This window comes from Zea mays, chromosome 3 (genome assembly GCF_902167145.1).
Source record: "Zea mays cultivar B73 chromosome 3, Zm-B73-REFERENCE-NAM-5.0, whole genome shotgun sequence".
Taxonomy (NCBI): domain Eukaryota; kingdom Viridiplantae; phylum Streptophyta; class Magnoliopsida; order Poales; family Poaceae; genus Zea; species Zea mays.
The window spans coordinates 93,663,503-93,680,105 of record NC_050098.1 but is presented as its reverse complement, the minus strand read 5'-3'; positions in this window follow the sequence as shown (position 1 = coordinate 93,680,105).

The following is a 16,603-nucleotide window of genomic DNA, read 5'->3' as shown; positions in this document are numbered from 1 at the left end:
AAGTTAAGGGCAATGGGAATAAGAAGGGCTATTCTGCAAACTGATTCTCAAGTCATTTCTGGCCATGTAGATAAAAGTAGCAAGGCAAGAGATCCGAAACTTGAAAAATATCTGGATACAGTCCGAAGGTTGGAGGCCTCTTTCGAAGGTTTCTCTGTCAAGAACATTCCAAGAGGCGAAAATGAGCATGCAGATCTGTTAGCCAAATCAGCGGCTCAGAGGCTCCCTCTAGCTTCGGAAGTATTTTTTGAAACAATAAAAGCACCTTCGGTTGAACTCATGGAGAGAGCAGTGCTCGCCATTTCTCCAGTACATAGTGAAGATTGGAGGAATGAAATCATGTCTTTCCTCCAAGGCAACTGCCTCTCGGACGACGAAGTTTATAATAAAAGAATGGAAGCAAGAACAAGACTGTATGTCATAATAGAAGGGGAATTATACAAACATGGAGTTTGCTCCCCCTTCTCAAGTGTTCATCCAGAACCGAAGGTATAGAACTAATGAAGGAGATACATGCAGGATTGTGTGGATCTCATATTGGGTCTAGGCCTTTGCTGGGAAAAGTTTTTAGACAGGGATTCTACTGGCCGAAGGCAGCTTCGGATGCAGTAGATCTGGTCTAAAAGTGTGAAAATTGTCAAAAATGTGCAAGAGACCAAAAACAACCTTCGTCATTAACTCAGTTGATACAACCAACCTGGCCATTGCAAAGATGGGGCCTGGACTTATTAGGCCCACTTCCACCAGCACAAGGTAATTTGAAATATGTCGTGGTGGCTGTAGAATATTTTTCTAAGTGGATTGAAGCAAAGCCTTTGGCTACAATAACTTTGGTTACAGTCCAGAAATTCTTCTGGCAAAATATCGTTTGTCGCTTCGGCGTGTCGAAGGCTATAACTATGGACAATGGAACACAGTTTGATGCCGAAACTTTCAAAGATTTCTGCAACCAGATTGGCACGAAGATTCATTTTGCATCAGTCAGGCACCCGAAGTCAAACGGGCTGGTCGAAAGAGCAAATGGTATTATAATGACAGGAATAATGAAGTTAATCTTCAATCAACCCAGAGGAAAGTGGCCAGATGAGTTGATGAAAGTGGTGTGGAGCCACAATACAACTATATCAAGGTCAACAGGTTTTACACTGTTTAAGTTATTGTTTGGTGACGAAGCTATAACCCCAGAAGAAGCTAAGGTAGGGTCAATTAGAACAATAACTTCGATAGAGGACGAAGCTGATTATTCTGTGGCAAAAGATGCTATAGAAGGGACCAGACTTCAGGCTATGGAGAATATCAATAAATATCAAGCTGAAACAATAAAATGGTGTGACAGAAAAGTTCGGCTGAAAAACATCAAGCCAGGGCATTTGGTACTTCAGAGAGTGGCCAATCCAGACACAGTAGGCAAGCTACAGCTGAAGTAGGAAGGACCCTTTCTGGTGGTATCTTCGTCAAGACCCGGTTCTTACAGATTGAAGGATATGGACGGCAACGACATTCCTAGATCTTGGAATGCGGATGAGCTTCAATGATACTATGTGTAACTTGATGTAATCTTTTTCATTTTTCCTATGGCACCCTTTTCCTTTCCGAAGGGGGAGAAAGGTTTTTAATGGGGCCATAGTTTGTAATTTTTCCTTTCTTATCCAGCTCTACGAGAGCAAAATCCCCCAAAATATGTAAAATGTAAAATCTGAGCATGCACCATCGAGTGCAGAGAGAGAGAAAAAACAGGGAGAAGCTCGAAAGTCGTCCCTAAGGGGATGCAGAGCACGACGAAGCTACAAAAAGTCGTTCCCAAGGGAGCGCAACATAAGTTTTCTGCTCAAAAGTCGTTCCTAAGGGAATGCAGAGCCAAATACCGCCGAAATATAAGGCGAAGAAGTTCAAAAGACGTTCCTAAGGGAATGCAGAACTTACACCGAAAAGTCAACGGTGATACCGCCGAAATAGAAGGCGAAGAAGTTCAAAAGACGTTCCTAAGGGGATGCAGAACTTACACCGAAAAATAAGAGGTGCAGCCGAAAAATAAACGACAAAGAGATTTCAGCTATTCCTAAGGGAATGAAGAGTTTTGATGTGGCTTCGTAAGCATGTGTCCGGACATTCATTTGCACAATACATCACATCATTCATTGCATTCATATACATTCATTTAGACATACATAGGATCATCATCATATCATACAAATACAGACAGTTGCTTTGGCTCTAATGATAAGGCTTCAGCGAAAGGAAAAGAAGCAGATTTATGCTTCGTTGTGTACGAAAAGAAGGGAAGGTGTTTTTCGCCTTCGGCTAAAAAAATACAAGTTTCGTTCACATCAAAGCAGTTCATACATGGACGGAAAGGTAAAAATATATTACAAGGTATGGACAAATTTACAGGGTATTATCTGATTCTTAAATTACAATATTCTTTACAAGGATAATTCAAAAGTTTCTCTAAAGTTTTTCCATAACAATGTCTTCGGCTTCATCACCATCCGCTAAGCTTCGGATCATTGCCCTTCGGCTTCATCATCCTGTACATAACAAAGCATTATAAGGTAAATCCAAGTTTCAAGGAAAGGGTAAGTACAAGGTATGAGTTTATTACCGGTTTGAGGTGACTTCGAGCTTCGTCACCAGCCAAGCTTCGTCCGCCCTTCGCCCAAATTTGAGTTACGAATCTGTTCCCAATGCTTCGGGCTAGGCTGGGGATGTCATTTAAGTCCGCTGGTGATAAGCTAAAGTTCGGCCTGTTTACAATATTCCCGTGCGTGCAACCAACCTTCATAAAAGCAACAGTTGTGCCACGAGAAGCTAGAAGAGCGCAGAAGTCACCATGGCCAGCTATGACTTCATCAAGAGCATCAACTTCGCCTTCAATATGATCGAAGATGCCTGGAAAGTCTTCAGCTGAAGGTTTAAACTTTTCAGAGCTGGCTCCAACTGAGTTGAAGACCTGTTTCAGTCGTTGCACGCAACGGTTGCCGAAGTTCAGACATTTATCTTGTAGTTCCTTCAATGACTTTTGCAAGTTCGAACTCTTTGCAACTTCAGCTCCAAGCTTTGCATCAAAATCCTTCTTCTCTTGTTCGAAGCTTTTTGATTTCATGGAGAGTTCACTGTTTAATCTAGCAATCTCGGCTTGGGCTTCTACCAGCGAACCCTCCAGTGTTTGAATCACGAAATCCTTCTTCTCCAGAGCAGCTTCGTGATCTTTAATTTTGCCCTCTAAGCCCTCAATTATAATCTCATTTTTCTTGTCCTCGAGGTCTTGTTGCATCCTCAAGGTTTTACTTAGTAGTAGACTCTGAAAAAATAACCTTCATCAGAAGTAACCTTCATCTCGAAAATAATAAAAAGTTAAGGTAAGAACCTTACCTTAAAGTTAGAATAAAATAAGCTGTCGGCGATATGTTGCTGCAGGTATCTGCTGAGGTCGGCCTCAAGCTTTGGAAAGCCAACACTCTTCGATAGAGTGCTAACAATCTTCGCTCCAGTCCGGTCTCGGAGACATCCTAAGCTCTCTTCGTCAACGCCACCGAAGAGCAATGCTCCTGGTTGATAGCCGCATGATATTGCATAATCCCTCAGCTCTTCCTTCTCAGCCTTAGATAGTTTTTGACCAAGTATGTTTTGAAAATTAAGATCCATTTCCTCCGAAGTATCTTCGGCAATTTCCTTCTCTTCCCCCTTCTCTTTCCCGGGCGTTGGGGCCAGAGTCTCTTCGGCAGCTGTAGTAGTTTCTTCCGTGGCCATATCCAAAATCATCTTATCAATATCAGAAAATACGCCCTCAAGATTTGTGGCTTTGGCCGCCACACCTTCGGCAGTTGTACCTTCGGTGGGGGCAGCTTCGGCAGCCGGTGTTTTTGACGCCGAGGCCGATGGTGGCGTTTCTTCAATAGCATCAATAACGGTAATAATCCTTCGCCTTTTTTCAGCAGACTTCTTGATTGCCACAGGCTCCTCCTTCTTCTATAAAAGCTTCAGCAGTTGTGGCCCTAGTGGACTTAGCTTGAGAGGTAAAGATTCGGTCATTACCTTTAAAATTTCCTCCACATCAACACCAGGAGGCGTTGTAGGAACTTCTTCCTCTATATCAGTTGTTCTTGGCTTCGTAGCCGCAACTTTTCTTTTCTTCGGAACAGCCACCTTCAGCTCAGGGCTGGATGTTTTCTTTTTTAAAGCTTTTCATCTTCTTCTATCATTCTAGAAGCTTGCCTCTTCATAACACTGACAACTCTTTTTCGCTTTTTCCCTTCGGCACCCTTGCTTAATCGTTCATAGTCAGGGTATTCAAATTTCAGGGCATCCATTACTCGGTTCAGCCTTCGTTTCGGTCGGGTGCCCAAGGCCATGGTCATCAATTGATCTTCTTTCTTAGTATAGTTGCCCAAAATTTCATTGCACATAGCTTCAATCATTTCCATCCATTCTTAGCAAGGTTCTTTGAAATGTTTCTTGAACTTGAATTGATAGGGCAGTCGAACAAGTTCATTCTTCTTCTTTTCTCCTTTAAGCTTCGACATATTCCATTCCTTTAACGTTGGAAATACTCTATTGGCTAAGTATTCCTGCACCAAATCTCTAGTACCGATATGCTCAGACACAACTCAGAATTCGCTCACAGATTCTCGTCATGGTGACCCTTGCAGCATGTCGCACAGGGGCCTAGTTAATCCAAAGGTTAGGTCCAGTGGGCTCTGAACTATCTTCTCCTTCTTCTCATCAACTTTAACATAAAACCACTCATTCTCCCAACCGGTTGGCCATTTGGTGCGATAGCTGATCACCGGAGTCTTCATGTCTTTGCGGTAAGCAAAGTTGTAACAACCGAAATTCTCGTGAAGCCCATCTTCTCTAGCCTTCGTCTGATAATGCAGCTCGTGCACCCGGCATAAAGCTTCAGCAAGCGGGTCCACTCCTTGGCTTCGGAGAGCCCAGATAAAAATGCTGAGCCTAACGATAGCGTTAGGAGTCAGCTGATGAAGATAAATTTTGAAATATTCCAAAACATCCCCAATCATTTCATGCAGAGGAAACCTTAATCCTGCTTTGAAGAAACTTCTAAAAACTACCACATCATCACTTTCTGGCTTCGGAATGGTTTCTTCTCCGCCAAAGCGAATCAGCTTCTTCTCGGCTTCCCCGAAGTAGCCTAGTTTTATCATCATGGGAATATCAGCCTCAGAGACAGTAGACTTTCCAAAATCCAAGTGGCTAGGCTTGGATGGCATGACGGTGTTATAATCTATCTCTTCTTCAGCATCACCCTCTTCAATGTCAGCCTGCTCAGCTTTGGCAGCAGGTGCACCTTCGTAAGAGGCACCCTCCGTCATAACCAGTCCCGATTGCCTCATTACTTCGGAGATTGGGGCAGTCTCGGCAGCTTCGGCCTCCTCTCCATCGCGTGTAACTCTAGCAGTTGAACACACTCTGGCCATTTGATACTGAATTTCTTACGGTTTTGACGAAGTTGTTGACTTTTTGCAATCTTGCCGAAGCTCCTCCTTATGATGAAGCTAAACCAAGACGATGCTCTAATTGAGAATACGATGAATAAGCTTCGGCTATGCTCAAATTTTTCAGCAGCACAACAGTGCAATAGTAATAAATGTTGTGGTAACTTCACACATACCCGTATGTTTATATAGTGCCGCAGGTGAGAAGGTGAATCGTCAAGCTGCCCGCACCCGTTGAACAGTCGCCCGCACCCATTGAACGGTGGACCATAGTGCGCGAGAAGGTGAATCACCAGATCACGCGTACCCGTCGTATGGTGGGACCACCTCGCACTCGGAATATTTAATCGTTTCTCGACAACAAGCTCAAGGAAGGTGTTTTTCGGACCTTCGGCATTCCGAAGCCTAAGAGAATTTTTCACGGGTCGAGCTCGTTACGAAAAACGATCTGGCACTGTGAAGGGGCTACTGTTGGGGGTCTGCTTCGTCGCCGAAGGTCCCGTAAGAAGAAACACCTTCAGAAGATGAACACAGAAGCAAAGACGAAGGTGCCATCTGGGGAGCTTCGGCATAGTGACACGCCCTGAGACGAAGGGTGGCACCGACTTAAAGATGAAAAGACCGATCGACCCATGATAATCTGTGTCATGATTGTAATCATTTGTAAAGGACATGAATGTAAATCCACACATGCTGCGTCCTGTGCCTATAAATAAATGAATAGTACCCCCGTACTGTTCACGCTGACTTGTATTCTCTTGCACGTCACACTTGGATCTTTACCTTCTATCAAGCCGAAGGTACAATTGTAATTCAATATTGTTCATATTCATTGATGATTAAATAACAGTAAATGTATATTATAACATCATTCTATTATTCATGTTTGTTGGAACTCGTTTTCCTGGGCGAGTTGATCCAACGTGGGAGTGAAAGCGATATAAACAAGGTTTCAACTTGAGATGGCAATAGCTCTGTTAATCTGGCCTCTCAAGGGCACTGTGCGGGGGTATTTATAGGTGTCTGAGTGCCCAGCGTCAAGGATTAAGGACGCATGTGCCCTCAGGTGCCTAGGTTCCCCCTGGAATATTCTCATTAAAGCAGGGTTACAGACTGTAATAAAAGAAAAACCTTTACAGTTTAAGCCCGTACTGCGTAGTGATAGCGCGTGGCCCGTTATGATGGGCCGGATTGCACGTGGGCTCCAGTGTTGGGCGACGCCGCGGGATGGGGCGACCTCGCCATAGGTCTTCGTCCTTCGGCGTGCCAGACGAAGAGCGAAGACTGCCGGTCGTCGTCTCCGTTGGCGCAGCGAGACTGGCGAAGGCATCGAGCGAAGGGTAGCGTCTTCGCCTTCGCCCCAACATTTGCCCTCCGAGGGACCAGTTCGACCAAGTCATCTGGTGCCGAAGGCGTCGCTAGATGGTGGAGACGCTGTCCTCGCTCGAAGTGGTTCCGCGGGGGTTTTTGACATGACCGTTGATTGACGTCGTACTGTTGGATTGCGGGTTTCCCAAAGCGCCGCGCCCTGTGTATAAAAGGGGGCGGGGGCGGCGCGTATTGAACTTTATCTTTCCACGCTCCGCGAAAACCCTAACTTCCTTCTCAAACCGCTCGCTGCTCGTCTGCCCTCCTTGCTCTTGCTCGTCGGAGATCTGGCCCGTGTGAAGCAGACCACCCGCCGCCACCGACGGTACGTAGCCATGTCGTCCTCTTCCTCTTCTGTTGCCGATACACCGTCGGTCGGCGCGTCGTCCGAGGAGATGCTGAGCAATGTGACGGCGAAGGAGTTGCGCACCGGCGACACAGTGGAGTTCGGCGTGTCGTGGATGTCCTCGGTCCGTGTGTAAGACATGCAACAGCTTGGGTATTTTGGCGGCGGAGTGGCACGTCCCGAGGGCAGAGGAGGTCCCCGAGCCGGAAGGCGAGTTGGTCATCTTCGAGGCTTCTTTCGCCGCTGGCCTTCGACTGCCCGCGCATCGATTTGTGGGAGAAGTTCTGCGTAGATTTGACGTCCAGGTCCACCAGCTGACGCCGAATGCCGTGGTGGCCCTGGCAAAATATGTCTGGGCAACGACTTCGTACGGCGGGCAGCCCTTGGTCAAAGTCTTCGCGAAGTATTATTGTCTGCATTGGCAGAAAAGGAAAGTCGGAAATAAGATTGCTCAATTTGGATCTTGCACATTTACGCCGAAGACCGGCAAGACTTCGATGGAAGTCGTTGAGTTGGTTCCCTGCGCCCGCAATAAATGGGGCAACTGGTGGGAATTTTGGTTCTACGTTGCCGAAGGCACAGTCGAAGACCATCCGGGGCTCCCCGTGGCCATCATGTGTTCACATTATTACTCAGCGTACCCACAGTTTGAGGTAGCGGAGGAGGATGAAGACGAAGGGGCCCTGCGGTGCGCGGCCCGCATGAGTAGAGGGCGCGATCTGGTTGAGGAGTTTGTCGGGTATGGGGTATGACCCTTGGCGCGTGGCTGGGCGCTGGGCGAAGTATGCCCTCGCCAGATGCCTTCCCGTGGCGGGATGCTGGTGCGGAGTCCTGCCTTCGCACTGGATTTGCATGGCCGAGATCCCGCCGCATTCGTGCGTGAGGCGAAGGATGGGGCAGTGCGAATTGTTGGTCGCTACGTGCCGAAGACGGAGGCCCAGTGGAGTTGGGATATACGCGGATCCAACGACCGCCTGAATAGGGTCTTCGAGTTGAATTGTTTGCCGTATGGCGGTTATCCCGGGCAAGACGTTGTCGACCGCCGCGGGAAAAAACCGGCGGCTAAGACTGAAGACGACCCCGCGCCGGAGGCCGCCCCATCCACTAAGAAGAGGAAGCTATGTACTGCGATGGGAGAACTGGGGGTCTCTAATAGTTTTGCTATGGAGTTGATGGGGACATGCGTGGCCCCCGGGGGAAGGATGTCTTCGCCCGAGCTCCGGGAGTCTTCGGTGCGGATGCTGGAGGTTACTGGGGGTCGATGGCCTAAGAACGTTCCTATCCCCCGCGCAGCCGGCGAAGACTTCTTTACGTCTCGCATGGCTCGTGACTTGAGAGTGTTTCCTTACGGACGGAATATTGCTACTGTTGTGTCGGCAGTGATGAACAAGGATCGCCAGGAAGCTGCACAGAAGCGCCGGCGGTCATCAGGTTTCTCGAGGCGAGGCCGAAGAGGGCGCGGGGGACTGCGAGGGCTACGGCCCCCAGCGGTAGCCAGCCGACGCTGGCGGCGAAGCCGGCCGCCCCTGGGTCCAGCAAGGTACCGGAGAGCGTGAAGGCGGCCGGCACCGGCGGAACCAAGTCTGCCCCGGCCGGAGCCGCGAAGGCCGGAAATTGCCTTTGCCAGGGAAACGTGTTGCCGACTTCGGCACCAATATTAGTGTGGACGATTATATCGTTGGTAAGTTTTTTTTTGACTGGTGATACGTTGCAGGATCGGGCGAGGGGCAACTTGTTGTTGTTCCGCCTGCGGTGGCGACCACGGTGTCTGTCGCGGTGCCTGGGGTGAAGGGTAGCGCTCTCAGCGCTGGCGGTGAGATTTCGGCGGTCGCTGCCGTCAAGGACGAAGCGGGCACTGTGTCCCGCCGGTTGAGGGAGGCGTCACAGCAGCTGAGTCAAGTAAGTTGAGCTGGACTTCGGTGTTTACCGCTTTCATTGGGATTGTGGTCTCATGTGTGTCTGTTAGGCGACCGACTTCGCCGACCGTGTGGCGTCGGGGGCCCTTACTGCAGATGTGTCTGCCGAAGTCGAGAGACTTCGGGCGCAGCATGCTGACGTCGTCCGGGAAAAGTCGGCTGTGGATAGCAAGTGTCGTAAGCTGGCGGAGAAGGTGGTCGCCCTGGAGGGCGAGAGGACGGACCTCCGGCGCCAGCTGGTGGAGGAGAGGAGGGAGGCCAACCAGGCCATCGCCAAGGCGCAGGCGACGCAGGCGGAGGCCAAATTGGTGCGGGTGGAGGGGAGTCTTGCCAGCCAGCGCGCCGAGGAATGGGAGGTGCGGTTCAACGCTTTGCAGGCCCGCATGGAGAGGGCCGAGGCCTCTACACGCTCGGAAGTTGAGCGGACGCGCAAACAGCTCGTGGACTCGTACCGCGAGCTGGGCGCGCGGACTGCTGACTTCGAAGTGCCCGACCAAGAGGCGGGCCTTCGCTTCCTCGAGTGGTTGCAAGAGGAATTATTGGCGCTCCCGACCATCGTGGAGGGATTTATGTCCTTTGCCTCCCTCGTCACCTGCGAAGGGGCGTTGAACGCGCTGTCCCGCGAGGGGTGCAGTCACTATGAGGTCTTCGACCGATCTGATGAAGATTTTGGGCGCGAGATTTATAAAGTCGAAGACCCTGTGGTGAAGGACTCCGCGGGGGCCCTCTTCGACCGGATGTGGGGCCCCTACGGTCGGGAGGTGGTCAGGGAGCGGTCTGACGGGGCGAGGGATCAGGTAAAGTTTGTCTTTTGTATAGTGTCGTTGAATGCGGGTATACGTGGGCTTTGCTGAATCGGTGTGCTATGTTGTAGATGGCGCGTGTCGAGGACGTGGAGGACTTCGGACCCCTGAACAGCGCGCAGCCCGAAGCGGAGGCCAACCCGGTTGTGGCCGAGGCTGAAGTCGACCTGGCACCACCCCCGGAAACCGGTGAAGGCTCCCTCACTGCCCCTGCGGCTGCTGTGTCCGGTGGAGGCTCGTCGCCAGCCGCTGCACCGATGGTGGAGAATCCCCCGAAGGCGGTGACGGAGCCGGCAGCGGAGGATCCCATGGCGGCGGCTGGGTCTTCGTAGGTGGCTTAGTGGGTGTGGGGTAGTTAGAGAATTTTGGCTATGTTACTGAACCTTGGTTGCTGCGCAGGTTCAGGATTTTGGGCCTGTGCACGCAACCGCTACTGCTAATTTTGTGGCGGCTTCGACCGTGGTCGCTGGAAATGAATCAGATGAGTCTATGTTTAAGTTTTCTGATTTTGATGACTCTGGGAGTTCAGTTGAGTGGACGGAAGAGTCTTCGGATGAGGACTTGGATTACTTTGCGACCTTGGATGTGGCTGCGGCGGAGGCTTCTCCGCATGTTACGGATGCTGAAGTTTTGCCTGGTCCGAGTGCTGGGCGTAGGCGGCAAAGGGCGGTGGCGAAGCGTAGAGTGAGTGAAGTGGATGGCGGTCGGCTTCGTGTGGGCAGGGCTGGCAGGCAGGAATTGTTGTCCTCGCCGTTTGGGGCGAGTGTAGGTGAGGGGGAGTTGCGAAGTCTTTTTGAGGGTGAGGAGCTTAGGATAATGCTATTTAACTATAGGGAGATGGGAATCATTCCGAAGGTTGAACCAATGTAAGGTGTGATGCCCTCGCTGTACATATGTAACTAAAGTTTGTATAATGAGGCTGTGCTAGTCTGGCTTCACCCTTAGGCGACTTTTGCACGGATAGTCTTTTGAGGAAGACTTCGATTTTGCGCAGTTGTTGTGCTAGTCCGGCTGCACCCTTAGGCAGCTTTTGCACGGATAGTCTTTGTGAGGAAGACTTCGATTTTGCGCACTTGTTGTGCTAGTCCGGCTGCACCCTTAGGCGACTTTTGCACGGATAGTCTTTTGAGGAAGACTTCGATTTTGCGCACTTGTTGTGCTAGTCCGGCTGCACCCTTAGGCGGCTTTTGCACGGATAGTCTTTGTGAGGAAGACTTCGATTTTGCGCACTTGTTGTGCTAGTCCGGCTGCACCCTTAGGCGACTTTTGCGCGGATTGTCGCACGCGAGGGTAGCTAGCGCTGCCCCTCGCGGTGACTTTGTATTGGTCGAATGTCGAAGACCGTCGATGCGGTCTTTTTTCGACGTAGATTTTTGCGGGGGATTTTTCGCTTGTATATTACATGGCTCCGCCTCATTAAAAACCTCACCCCCCGGGAGGAAAAGAGTGCGGGCCAGAATAAAATTGTTTTGCGAATTACAAGGGTGAGCTGGCCCTGAGGAGTCAAACAAAAAAATTGCGGAGATTATCAATGTTCCAGGAATGCTCCAAGTCCTCGCCGGATGGCGTTGCGAGCCTGTACGCGCTGGGGGACGCCTTCGTCTTGACGATGAAAGGGCCCTCCCACTTGGGATCCAGCGTGCCCCGGGACTCTGTCTGAGCTGTCTAGACGAGTACGAGGTCTCCTTCGCTGAATTCCCTCGGGACGACTGTGTGGTCACGCCATGCTTCTGTTTGGGCTTGGTATTTGTTTAGAGCCTATAGGGCGAAGACGCGGTCTCCATCGATGAGGTCCTTCGAAGGGGGCTCGTCCACGTCGGGGACAGCTGACAGGACTGTCCGTGGGGACCCATGTGTTTATTTCTTGCGGGGTCATGGCGTTCGATCCATATAGAAGGCGGAAAGGGGTGAACCCAGTCGCCCTGCACTCAGTCGTGTTTAATGCCCAGACTGCTTTAGGTAACAAATCGGCCCACTTGCCCTTTTTATCGTCGAGGAGCATCTTCTTGACAGCTGTGAAAATTTTGCCATTTGCGCGTTCCACAACTCCGTTGGATTGCGGGTGGTATACTGAGGCGAAGGCAAGCATGGTGCCAATGGAGAAGCAGAAATCCTTGAAGTCTTGGCTGTCAAATTGCTTGCCATTGTCAACTGTGAGTTCGGACGGGACTCCAAAGCGGCAAACAATGTTTTGCCAGAAGAATTTCTGGGCAGTCTTCGATGTTATTGTGGATACAACCCTCGCCTCGATCCATTTGGTAAAATATTCGACAGCGACGAAGGTGAACTTGAGGTTCCCCTGGGCCGTGGGTAGGGGCCCGACGATGTCCAGGCCCCAGCGCTGAAGAGGCCATGTGTGGGCGATTAGCTTCGTGAACTACGAAGGGCTTCCCGATCGTGGAGAAAATTTCTGGCAGGCTTCGCAGGACCTTGTGACCCGATTTGCGGCGCAGATCATGGCGGGCCAGTAGAAACCTTGACGGATTACCTTTGCGGCTAGTGCCCTGGGCCCTGCGTGAGAGTCGCAAGTCCCGCTGTGGACTTCGCACAAAATTTGGATGCCTTCGGTCTCGGTGACGCATTTAAGCATGGGTTGACTGACCCCCTTCTTGTAAAGTTGTCCTTCAATTAGTGCGAAGTCCCGGCTTCGATGTTTGAGGCGCTTGGCCTTATTGATGTCGGTTGGATGATAGTACCCCTGCAGGAACAGGGTTATTGGTGCCCTCCAGTCTTCGGTCATGATAAGGTTGACTATGCGGTGGCCCTCACAGTCATTGGTTATTTGGAGCCCCTCTGGGCTGCGGACGGCTGGCGTGCCGATGACATGGTAGAATACGTCGGAGGGCAGGGCCTCGCCTCGGGCGGCTGCCTTGGCCAACGCGTCGGCCTCCTCATTCTTAGCGCGGTCCACATGCTGCAAGGTGAAACCTTTGAATTGCCTCTCGAGACTACGGATAGCTGCGAGGTACTGCATAAGTGCGGGGTCCTTCGCTGCGTAGTCTTTCTCGACTTGGCCGGCGACTACCTTGGAGTCTGTTCTGATGATGTAGGTGGTGACGCCAAGGGCCCTTAGCTTGCGAAGGCCGAGGATGACAGCTTCGTATTCTGCTATGTTGTTAGTGCATCTGTCATACTCCAAAGCAAAGTTGAGGCGTGCTGCGTATCTGTGCTTGACCCCTGTGGGTGAAGTAATGACTGCAGCGGCGCCTGCCCCCGCATGGCACCATGCGCCGTCGCAATGGATTGTCCACACCTTCTCTACGGACGGGTCCGGCTGTGTTATTGGCCCAGTCCAGTCGACGACGAAGTCTGCTAGGACTTGTGACTTGATGGCTGTCCTGGGTTCAAATGTGATGTGGTAGCCGGAGAGTTCGGCTGCCCATTTGGCAATCCGGACTGATGCCTCCGGGTTTCTGAATAATTTGCCGAGTCCCCTATCTGAGGTAACCCGGACCTTGAATGCTTCAAAATAATGGTGCAATTTGCGCGAGGCCATAACAACTGCATATGCTATTTTTTCCAGTTCCGTCATATTACATTTGGATGTCGTAAGTACTTCGGAGACATAATAAACTGGACATTGCCTGATTGTGCCCTCTCTGCTCTGCTCTTGAACCAGCGCTGCGCTGACCGCATGCGGCGAAGCCGCGACGTAGAGCAACAGGGGTAGCGAGGGGTCGGGGCTTGTAAGAATGGCCAATTCTGACAGGTACTGCTTCAACGAAGCGAAGGCCGCTGCCTGCTCTGGCTCCCATGCGAAGTCTTTTGCGCCGCAGAGTGTTTTGAGGAAAGGGAGGCTTCGCTCTGCGGATTTGGAGATGAATCTGTTGAGGGCAACCAACCTGCCTGTCAGTCGTTGCACATCTCTGGCTGACTGTGAGGGCGTCATATTGATGATAGCCTGGATTTTGGTTGGATTGGCTTCAATCCCGCGGTGTGACAACAGGTAGCCCAAGATTTTCCCCTGGCGAACACCGAAAACACACTTTTCGGGGTTCAGGCGAAGTCTTGCATCCCGCATGTTCGCAAACGTTTCGGCGAGGTCGGCCAAATGGTCTTCCTTGCTTCTGCTGGCCACGACGATGTCGTCCACATACGTGAATATATTCCTACCGACTTGGCCCTCGAGCACCGTTTTGGTGAGCCGAGAGAAAGTGGACCCGGTGTTCTTAAGTCCCTCCGGCATTCTGATGAAACAATACGTGCCGAAGGGTGTTATGAAGCTGGTGCTCGCCTTGTCCTCCTCCTTCATGTATATTTGATGGTAGCCGGAGAAGCAATCGAGGAGTGACATGACCTCGCATCCGGCCGCACTATCGACTATTTTGTCGATCCGAGGCAGCGGGAAGTTGTCTTTGGGGCAGGCCTTGTTAAGACTGGTGAAATCGATACACATTCGCCATTTGCCGCTTTTCTTCTGCACCATCACTACGTTGGCGAGCCATGTAGGGTAGGCAATTGGCTCGATAAATTTGGCCTCCAGCAGGCGATGTACCTCGGCCTTGGCGGCCTCTGTCTTCTCGTTGGACATCTTGCGCAGCCGCTGTTTCTTCGGCCTTACCGAAGGGTCAAATCCCAAACTGTGTTCGATGATGGAGCGACTGACTTCGACTAGGTCGAGGGCGGACCAGGCGAAGACGTCTTTATTCTTGGACAGGCAACAGAGGAGTCTCTCCTCATCATGCGAAGTGAGGTCTTCGCTGATGGTGACTGTCTGCTTGGGCATGGCCTGGTCGAGGGGAACAGTCTTGGTCCCGTCGTTGCTCTACAGCTGTGCTTTGTCGTGTTCTTTGTCAGTTGGGCTGGCAGATGCGGGGACCTCGCGCTGGGCCGTGAGGCAGTGCACATTTCTTTGTTTGGGGACGAAGTCTCGTTCTATGTTACGCGCAGCCTGCTGGTTGCCGTAGACTGTGATGGCGCCTTGCGGACCTGGTATCTTCATGCACATGTAAAGTCCGTGAATGGCTGCCTCAAACTTGTTGATGGAGCCCCGACCCATTATGGCGTTGTACGGGTACACCATGTCGACGATGTCGAATGTGACTTGCTCACTTCGGGCATTGGGTGCTACACCGAAGGAGAGAGGTAACTCTATTTTGCCGATAGGAAAGGTGCCCTTGCCGTCGAAGCCGTACAGCGGGTTGTCCAAAGGCTTGAGCAGGCTGTGGCTTATGCCCATGCGATCGAAGGCATGGAGGAAGATGATATCCGCCTGGCTGCCATTGTCGACTAAGACTTTATGCAGGTCCCAGCCTGCCACGCTGCAGTTGATAACCATGGCGTCGATGTGGGGTGCGCTGCGCAGATCGACGTCTCGGGCGTCGAAGGTTAGTGGCACATGGGACCACTTTGTCTGCACGACTGGGCCTGTGACGGCGACGTGGTTGACGCTGCGGTAATGGTCCCTCTTCTGCCGCTTTGTGTCGAAGTCAGCGCTGGACCCCCCAGTGATCATATGAATGACTCCGCGATACGGCTGATCGGCGAAGTCCTCTTGCTTTGGGGCGTGGGGGTGGTGGATGTTTTGTTGTTGCTGGTGTGGAGGTGGGGAGGTACGATTTGTACCTCCTGGTGGTGTTGGTATGCGTGGTGCGGTGGATGCGGAGCGGGGCCGTGGATGTATGGCGGAGGGGGTTGCTGATATGTGTGCGCGACAACTCTAGGGTTGTCGACTGGTTGGGCCCGTGCCATCCTGTCTCTGGTGGCCTTCGTCTCTGGGCAGTCTCTGGTGGGGTGGGCGTAGTCTTCGCCGTGGAACATGCAGTAAAATCTACGCGGCTGCTGTGCACGTCCCCGGCCCCGACCACGAGTTATGTTCCCGCGGCCCTGGGGGGATACTCCTGGCGGCGAGGGGGCTCGCCAGCGGGGTGCTGGTTGGTGATGTTGTGCACCTGTTGCTGATTGCGGCCGTCCCGACCGGAATCTGGCTACGAAGGCCTCGTCCACGTGCGGCTGGACTGTGGAGTGTCTTTGGGTTTCCTCTGAGACTCGACTTTGCGCTGGTGGAGCTCTTCGGATCTGGCATATTTTTCAAATAGCTGATACAACTCCTGGAGGTTCTTGGGCGGATCCCTGATGAAGTGGCTGTAAAGGACATCGGCCCGAAGGCCACTGATGGCGTAGTGGATGGCGATTTGGTCATCGACCGAAGGCAGTTTGTGACTTGAGGGTCAGAAACTTGCGGTAGTACTCCCGCAGAGTCTCTTTTTCCAGCTGCTTGCAGAGTGAAAGTTCGGCCAAGGCGTCGGTGTCTGGGCGGTACCCTTGGAAGTTGAGCAAGAATTTGTCCCGGAGACTTCTCCAGGAGTCGATGGACAATGGCGGCAACCTGGTGTACCAGGTTAGGGCTGGGCCTTCGAGGGCAATGATAAATGACTTGGCCATCGTGGCGTCGTCCCCTCCGGATGATGCAATGGCGACCTGATAGCTCATGATGTACTGTGCTGGGTCAGTGCTGCCGTTGTACTTGGGATAGGTCCCTGCCCTGAAGTCGGCGGGCCATGGTGACACCTGCAGGTGAGGCTCCAGGGGACTTCGCTCGTCAAGATAGTTGACGCCTTGGAATGTCGCGGCGTGTGGGACGACGTGTCCGCGCTGAGGGATGAACAGGTCTTCGATTTGTGCGCGCTGTTGGAGGGGTGGGCCATGTTGCAGGCCGAGTTGGCCTTCGCTCTGCATGAGGGCGATCTCTTGTTCAAGCTCCTGAGCCTTCTG